Here is a 9,250-nt window from a genome sequence, read left to right as displayed (position 1 = left end):
AACAGTTGCATGATCTGGTGACAAAAAATGCCCAAGAAACATTTTTTCTCAATATTGTCTTGTAGAATTCCCTAAGTGAGGCATTATAGAACCAAAATTCTTTTTAATTGCTTATAACGCTCTTGGTTCCATCACTCAGACTACTATAAGTAAAGTAGCGCACTCTTAAGGATCTTAAGAGCTTTTACAGGAATTTCAACACAAAATTCTCACTTTAAGTCTTTTAAAAGTGCATTAAAAGACTTGTCTAAGGGCGTTAACAGACCTGAGGATTAGCCGAGAGACGGGTTAGCGTAATTATATTTGAAATAATGGTTAAACTACATTTCCATCATTTGTGTATCTAGAACATAATACTTGGTTCTATGAGGCAACTGTTTTGCTTCTTGGTTGGAAACTGGAATAAAGAGTGCAATGGACACATCCATTGGATAATAAGAAATCAAGAAATTACGGCGCGAACTGGGAGTGTCAGTCAATTACTTAAAAGATTGGGGTAACTACTTAAAACAATGCTTAGTCGAAAGTTCTTAATTAAGCACTAAGTGAAAATACTTTTCATGTCCTTACTTAAGGAGTTCCACACAGGCATTAATTAAGTATTTAGTATTAAAGCAGAGTTACGCCTGATTAGTTTCGCTATTCGCTACAAAGCGCTGACGTTTGCCTCATTTTCGTATATTTTGTAAGTAGTTGAATATTCTACAGCTTCTTAAAAGTAAGTCATTCAGTTAAGAACTTATTAAATACTTAAAAAGCATCTAATGTGTAAGCCGGAGTGTTCAAGATAGTACTTAACGATTAATACTGAAAAGAATCTTTAGTAGAAAATTGAAATTTCAGTGTCAGGGTAAGTTCAATTTTTAGAGAGCGTTACTTTAAATATCGATGCATTAATTCAATCTATTTTTTCAGTGAAAATGAATTTCACAAAGATTGATCTAATTAAGTCAATTCACAGTTGACCCTAATTAAATTTTATTTATTTTATAAATTAAATATTAACATATAAATAGTAGAAAGTAAGAAGAAATTGTGAGAGAAAATAAAAAAAACTAATTCTGAATTATTTTTCTTTCGACATTATAGTCACGCTGAGCTTTAATCAACAGTACAATATTCGAAATCTAAAAGGATTGGCTCTATGAAGAAAATTATATATAGGGGAAAGCACGTTACCTTCGGACGAATCAAGTTTCGGATAATAATAACTTATGCTTCGCATAAATCATTTTTTTCAATGCGTTATAAATGGATTTGGCCACGGATTACTATATTCCTGGATAGTAGGTAGACATTTTTGTGTCCCATTCTAGTGCAAACAAAGTGAATAAAAGTACGAATAAAGACGTCGTACCCTTGCTTCTTGATATTCTCGAGACTGAAAATCAGGAAAATCACTTAAATCCTACATTTTCTTTCCTCAGCATCAAATCACATCATACCTGGGTGCATTTCTATTTGGTTTATTTGCACTACTATGAGACACGAAAATCTCTACCTACTATCCAGGAATATAGTAATCTGTGATTTGGCTCATTTATATTTTAAGAGCTAGTCCAATGCCTCAAATTTTCAGAAGAGAGCTATGGGTGTAATCCATAAGAAATATAGAGAAAAAATTGACTTGTCCGAAGCTTGAGTCATCCGAAGGTAGCGCGCTTTCCCCTAGTTTCAAAAATTTATTCATTTTGGCTTGAGTTGAATGACAAATGATTCATTAAATTCTGAAAAATCAATGAAATTACATGTCATTTAGAATTTTGAGAACATCGAAAACTGGGCTAAACCTAAGTCTGAAGACTGCTTTAAGTTTGAAACCTTTTCCAAGAAATTTTCACAATTTTTATACATTGAACTTCATTAGTTATTTTATTTTTAATTACCTACTTAGGGAAACATCTGGTTTTGAGATTTTCTCACTATTTCAGATAGTCAAAGAGAAAAAGAAAACTTTGAAAAAGTACAATACTTTACATTCGAGAATACTTGCTCGTTGTTTTTTTCTTTTGCTATTTCAAACTGTTAGGAAGTCTCACTGTCCCAAATTAGACGTGATTCCAAATTACCCCATCTTACCCTACCAAATGCGATTTTACTGCCCAATTTTATACCAAAATACTTCTTAATCGGCTGTCAGCCCTTTAAAATTTCAGTATAATTAAAGCATAGTAAAATCTCCTTTCTTGATGAAATTTATTTAAAGTCCTATTTTAATATTCCAATGTTTCTTTCAGTGCTATGATGGCTGTGATGCTCTCCATAATCCATCCGTGTCAGGTAAAATCTTTTGTGCTTTGTGAGTGTACTTTGGAAAAAAAAGTCCTTGTTGTGATGCATGCTAAAATATGATGAAATGTTAAATACCTGCCACACCCCCTAAATCCCTGATTATTCATTAAAAAAAAGAGAGAAGGTAGCTTGAGGGTGTGGAACAAAGCTGACATGGTGGAAATTGTGAAAAAGCGAGAAAACTTTCAAACGTTCTCCTTGTCTTCTGCGTAGTTTTCTAAATCGATAAGAACTACGGTGTGTTTGGGGGGATAAAAATAGCTCGCGATGAAAAGTGGATGAGGCCCCTTGTGCAGTAAACGAATTTGGTCGATATGGAGAGAACCTTTCTCGCCGTATTAATTTAAACGCTCAATTTAGTCTAGGACGTTTTTTGGGCTGAATTAGAACAAATAATCTCTCCAACGGTAAGGCAATTTTCTGGGGCAGCAATGGAAGGATGGGTTGGTTGGTTGGCTTTTCTGAAGTCAGACTTTTGGAGCGATTCACTGTTTGCGTGCGAATCTGCTATAAATTCATGCACAAAAGTCTTCATATTGTCGGTCGTAAAAGCCTGAAGAAACATGTATGTGATTGCAGGAAATTAAATGTTTTATACAAAATTCTACCAAGGTTCTAAAAGATTGTGTATAACACATGCCCGTCTCATGGAAATAGCACATAACCAGGTGAATTTATGGCGCCAAAAGAGAGGGCTCATAATTGATCTGCTTCTGTGTAAGACACTTTATATGACCAGAGAGGTGACCTTTTTACATCAAGTGCCTCGTACTTTACCTGCTCATATCTGCATCTTTGCCTTTGTGGTAAAGTTCAAATTGAGCCTCATTTCAATTAAATGGTTATAATGAAGGAGAACTTAATTGATTGTGGTTCGTCATAACTTGAAACATGTGAGTATATTAGAACGAGAGTTTCTTAATGAGATTAATAAAAGTGGTTCTTTCAATTAATTATATTTAGACGTGAAAAAGCTCTTAACTAAAAAGCACCATTGAGAAAGATCTTGAGAATGAAATTGAAAATCAATCTTCCGCATTGTTGTGTAATAGGAATTTCATTGGATTCAAGTTTAATAAGGATTGTAGGGAAGAAACAATCGACGAGTTAGTATCTCTCAATAGGGAATTCCGGAAGTTGTCGGAAAACATCAATCGCTCAGGAAAAGCACATCAACTTATTTAAGAGTTTTTGGCTCAGCTTCCAAGCTTTCATCAGTGGTCAAGTCTTTATAAACGTTCTCTGTAAGACTCCTTCAGAATTTTTATCAGGAATACTTAACACTGTTTTTCCCGTTTTTCCACAATTTTTAAAATTTCATGCCAAAAAAATCCTAAAAATTGTGGAAAAACAGTGTTAAGTAGTCCTGATAATAATCCAGAAGAAGTCTCAGAAAACATTTGTAAAGACTCTGGAATACGCTGATGTGCTTTCCCTGAATGATTAACATTTTCCCAACAACCTACGACATACAGAATTTCATAGAGATTTAATAGGGATATTGTAACGAAGTAAAAAACTTTTTGCAGAACGATTGATTCAATGTTTCATGGTTTTCGCCGTTTTCTCCATGGCAATGGTATGGGGAAATTCGATGGCAGGCAAATTAGAGATACATTCTGCTAATAAGAAAATAAATTAAAGATACATTGCACTGTATAAATGAGCAGTAAAAAGTCAAATTTGATTAGTACTCAATTTAGGTTTTTATGGCTCTAGCCAACCCCTTGGCAAGTTGCCTGAAATTTGAAGTCACTTTCTCATACTTCAATTTAAATTTATATAGAAATTTTTTTGCACTCGCTACCGTTATGCTAAATACTTAAAAAGTGAGAAGTGCAAATTCGAAAATCAGTCTGAATTTTTCGGACATAGACGACATTTTGTTCAAATAGAAAGCAAATTTACCTTTCGGTCTAAACACTTTTCGAGAATTAATTAAATTCGGCTTTCTTTGAATTCGAACATTGCCATTTTCGAGAATAAGCAGTAAATAATAATAATAAGTTTGAATATTCGAAAATTAGTTTGATTTTATTTTAACATAAATAACATTTTAGGTAAATAGAAAGCGATTTACCTTTCAGTCGAAACTATTTTTAAAATCGGTTCTCTTTGAATTCGAACATTGGCATTTTCGATAACGGGCAGCACATAATAATAATTATTTTGAAAATTCGAAAAAAACGTTTGAATTTTTTAAATAAATATAAAGCCATTTGTCTTACAGTCGAGACAATTTTGAAGAAATAAACTCCGGTTCCATTTGTATTTGACAATTCCCATTTTCGAGAACGGACAGTAATAATTTTGAACAGTAATTAAAAAATTAAAAGTTAAAGTATTTAAACTTGAAATGACTTTTTGCAGAGAGAAATAAAAGAGGTTTTTAGGATTTTTGCGACCTAAATTAAGTTCTTTTAGAACAAGGGAGTAGTTGAATGAGAATCAAGGTCTTTATTGTCAATTCCAGGGTAGACTTGTGGAGGGGTCCTCTGAAGATCGGTAATTGCTATCTCTCACCATTTAGGCCATTTAGCCGGTTTAGCCTCTAAATTTCATAACGAATGAACGATCAATAGCGTAATGTAAATTTATAGTTTTTGAAAAATCAGGAGATTTTGTATACTGTCCTCTCTGTAAAGTACGAGCTACAAAAACCCATAAAACATGTTGGTTAAAAGCCTTACGGATGAAGAAGGAAATACAAAAGAGATTCTGCAATCTTCCTAATCAGCGAGATAAATTGTTCGAAAAGATTTGAGGCAATTTATCAACCCCCCTGAAATAGCGTCTGTGACCTAGCCATTTTTTGCCACTTTCCAACCACTTCCGCCTCCAGATCAAAGTCATCAGGGCATACACGAAAGAAATCCACAAATACTTCCTCTGGTGGCTTTAAGGTTTCCCCCCATTTGCTTCTTGTCACGAGCATTTGGAAATTACCTTCTAAGAACCTCAGCATGATTTCGTTATTGGAAAATCCATAGGAACATTTTCTGATGCAACACAAATATTTGCATATACAGAGAATGTCCCAGTGTTCATGTACAAGGCTCAATATAGATTTTTGCACCTCTGCAGAAACTGTAGAAGGATATCCCGAAGAGGTTGCAAGTCACGTTAGCAAACATGATTTCTTCAATATTATTTTTTTTGCGCTTCTAAAAATCCCAGACATGGAGCTTTCACATCTTCTGACCTTATGGAAACTTTCCATCAGCTTCGTGTTTGGGCAACTTTTCATCACAACGTCTCGCAATTTTTCACCCTCCGGTATCATTTACGGATGAGAAAATTTTTTGGAGGGATTTCTTGGCACGAAAAGTGTCATACTTTTAGGGATATGTTCAGGATCATTACGGCTTCCATTTGAGCATTATTAACTTTAGTGAAGAGAACTGAAAGTCATGTGAAGCTTTTTCAAAGAATTTCTGCACAGATGGAGCAATTCTTCACAAAACATTTAAGAAAAAGTTTAAGTGTATATAAACTTTTAAACTTGTGAGACTTTCTTGTAGAGAAAAACATCAATTTGGTCCATGGTGTTGTTTTCTTTCTCAATTGTTAAATTAATTGAAATATGGAACTGTTTATGGAAGAATTATAATATTAAGTGACTATTTTTCGTTCAAGTACGAGTTTAACGGCGTTATCACACTTGCACATTAAAATTTTAATGTGATTCACATTAATTGTTGCTTGTGAGCGTCCAAATATGTTATTTGTGTCTTTGAGTCACTTAATATTTTGGTTTTTCTATTTATTGATAAAGAAGTGGACTTAGCCTGCAAAAATAAGTTTAAATTTACCTAAAGCATAAATATTTTTCACATTAAAAAATTAAAGAGAAAATCTCATTAATTTTTCGCATTAATGCTATAAATCAATTTATATCAAATTTTGCGGGCCAAGTCTACCTTTTTATCAACAAATAGATCAAATTTTGAATATAAAATGATTCAAAGACACAAATTACACATTTGGACTCTCACCAGCGACAATTAATTTAAATAATTAAAATTTTAATGTGCAAGTGTGATAACACAGTTACTCATATGCTTAAAGAAAATGTTCTGTTTTTTTTTTTTTTGATTCTTTATGAATCTACTCCGATTTTAATTTTAAGCAGTTGTAGAACATCCAACTACTTCAAAATATATAAAAATTAAATAAACATAAGCTCTTTGCAGCACATAGCGATAAAAATAACCTGATTCAGCCTTAACACTAAGTACTTAGTTAAGGCTTTTGTAAAAGTCTTTAATTTAGTATTTAGTATTAAGGACGTGAAAAATATTTTCACTACACAGAAAAAATATTTCGTAAAATTTTTGTAATTATTTGTGAATTCTTAATGAGCACTTACAAAATGTTTGCTACTAAAAAGTCCGTAAAAGTTTGTCCTTTTCCGATAAACATTGTTTGTAACATGATCACTTGACAAGCATTTTTGTTCTTTTACAAATATTTGTTCGTAGATTTTTGTTTGTCTGGAAAAATTTGATGAACAATTGACAAATTCTTACGAACACTTTTCTGTATGTTTACGAACATTTACAATTAAATGTTTGTAAAAGAACAAAAAATGCTCATGTGAATTTGTTACGAATAATGTTTTTTGCAAAAAGCCCAAACTTTGACGAACTTTTTAGTAGATTATACGATTTACGAGCATCTTGCATCTCGTCTCGTATGTCGACAATTAATTTTGCGATTTTTTCCATGTAAATACTTAATTAAGGACTTTCGACTAAGCACTTTTTAAGTAGTTAGTGTGTTAAAATTACATTTTATCACATTTCAAGGTTATGTTTTATGACATTCCCACATTCCATATCGATCTATCATATTCACGATTCCTTATTGAAGGCACTACTCATTGGGTCAAGTGGAACAGTAGGGGAGACTGGGGCAAAAAGTCACAAAACGGATATTTTATTTTTTTTACAAGCTACTCGAGCGCTTCAAAAATTTCTAATTAACGCAATTATATAAGAAATTTACCGCTCTACAACTTTGTGAAAATAATTTTCCTGTATTTTGTAAAGAAATACGTTTATTGAGCCAATTTCTAAAAGGTAATTTTGTGACCATTCTGAAAAATGCTGGGGCCGCTAGGGCAAATAGTACCAGACATTGGGTATTATCATATTTTGATTCGCTTCATTAGGGGCTTCCGTAAATATTTGAAAAAATACCTAGAAGACATATTTTCATAGAAAATTTATTCATCTACACCTGTAAAACACCGTTTTCTCTGCGAGAAAAGTGAGAAAAAGAGAAAAGCGCTTTTCAAGCTGTTTTAGAAAAAGAAAACACACATAAGACTGCAAATCGTTTGACCAATGCAAACAACAAGCGGCGAGACATGATAAAAACGTTTCTTTTCGCCGTGAGACATCAGAAATTGCTTCGCTTTTTTGTTACTTTTTGCTCTATACCTTTTGTTACTTTTTACCCCAAGTGGTCATTTTTAATAAAAGGATTTCTGGAGAAAAGAACTTTTGTGAAATTCTAAAATAGATAGCGGATTCGTATTCAAAAAATCCAAATTATTTAGAAAATATTCCGCAGTGCATCAATTTTGGAAAATAAGTAGGTAAGAATTGTTATCTTCTGCAAGGAAAATATTTTAAAAATAGGGCTAAAAATTTCGATATTTTTTATTTTCTAAATTCCTTGTTGGAATTCTAAGAAACTTACGACATTGAAGAAGGTCTACGGAGGATATCTATGGAAAAAAAATTGAGCCGCTATCTTTTTACCTTGGAAAATATTGAATTTTGAATTTTTCGATTTGTGACTTTTTGCCCCAGACTCCCCTACTCTCTCTGTGATACAAGTGCCCCGAGTTCAAATCTCTCTTTAGGTTACCAAGGATTTCTCTGGCGTTAAAAGTATTTGAATTGCATCCAGTGAGCTTCACTGCACTGGATTTCACGGGGCATGATGATAACCGTAACCGTGTATAAGAAAAAAATAATACTGCATGTTCCGAAATTTCCTTGCCAAATGGTCTAGTTCCTCTATATGGAATGTTGTGCCAGAATTATTAATATTGTAGTCGTTTTACCTGTCAACACAGTAAAGTAGGGTCGCCAGGGTCGTTCTCTACAACCTCACTGTGACAATGTCCGTTATATTCGAACCATAGCGGTTCCTTCTGGTTAGTCGCTGAGTGTGTAAAGGTGATAAGCAGCGACACGAAAGGTGTAGGGTGGACACCCCGAATGATGCCACTACCTTATTTGATATACCATCTTGAATAAAAGGATATATTTTCAATATTACGATATTTTCGAATTATGATATACAATAGTGATTGCTGCATATAGGCTGTATAGGTGGTATCAAATGGGGTAGTGACATCATTCGGGGTACCCACCATAGCTATTTCGTCACGAGAGCTTCGCCAGTGTACATTGTTTGTGCGAGGAGCCTATACCGACCGAGGAACACCACCAGTGTTTCGTGGTTAAGCGCCAATTTAAGGGGAATTCCGCATTCCGCGAATCCGGGAAAATATTGTGTTGTTTCAATCTTTTTACTTTCTATTCAATTGTTAACATGTATCCATATTATTTTCTATTCGAATTTCCACTTTTTGCTGCCAGATATCACCACTTTTGAAACACCTTAATTAAGGACTAATTAAGTACTTATCCCGCGACCCCAATAGGGATAAGCGGTTGAAAATGAATAAATGAATGAATTAAGTGCTTATTAAGGACTTATTTGCCTTCAATTATAGCAATGCGGTAGTAATAACTTACCTTGCGTTAGATTGGAACTTACGTGCTGTTTTTGTTTATCAATCTTTGTATCCCATAGGGTAAGTGTACCAAATTTCGGCATAGTTGCATGCAAGCGTCAAAGTCTCAAGTTTGAAATGTAATATTTTAAATACAAATTGATTTTTTTATTCTTTCTTCTGAAAGAGTGTTGCATGCAATCA

This window comes from Phlebotomus papatasi, chromosome 2, assembly GCF_024763615.1.
Source record: "Phlebotomus papatasi isolate M1 chromosome 2, Ppap_2.1, whole genome shotgun sequence".
Taxonomy (NCBI): domain Eukaryota; kingdom Metazoa; phylum Arthropoda; class Insecta; order Diptera; family Psychodidae; genus Phlebotomus; species Phlebotomus papatasi.
This window is presented reverse-complemented; position numbering follows the sequence as displayed.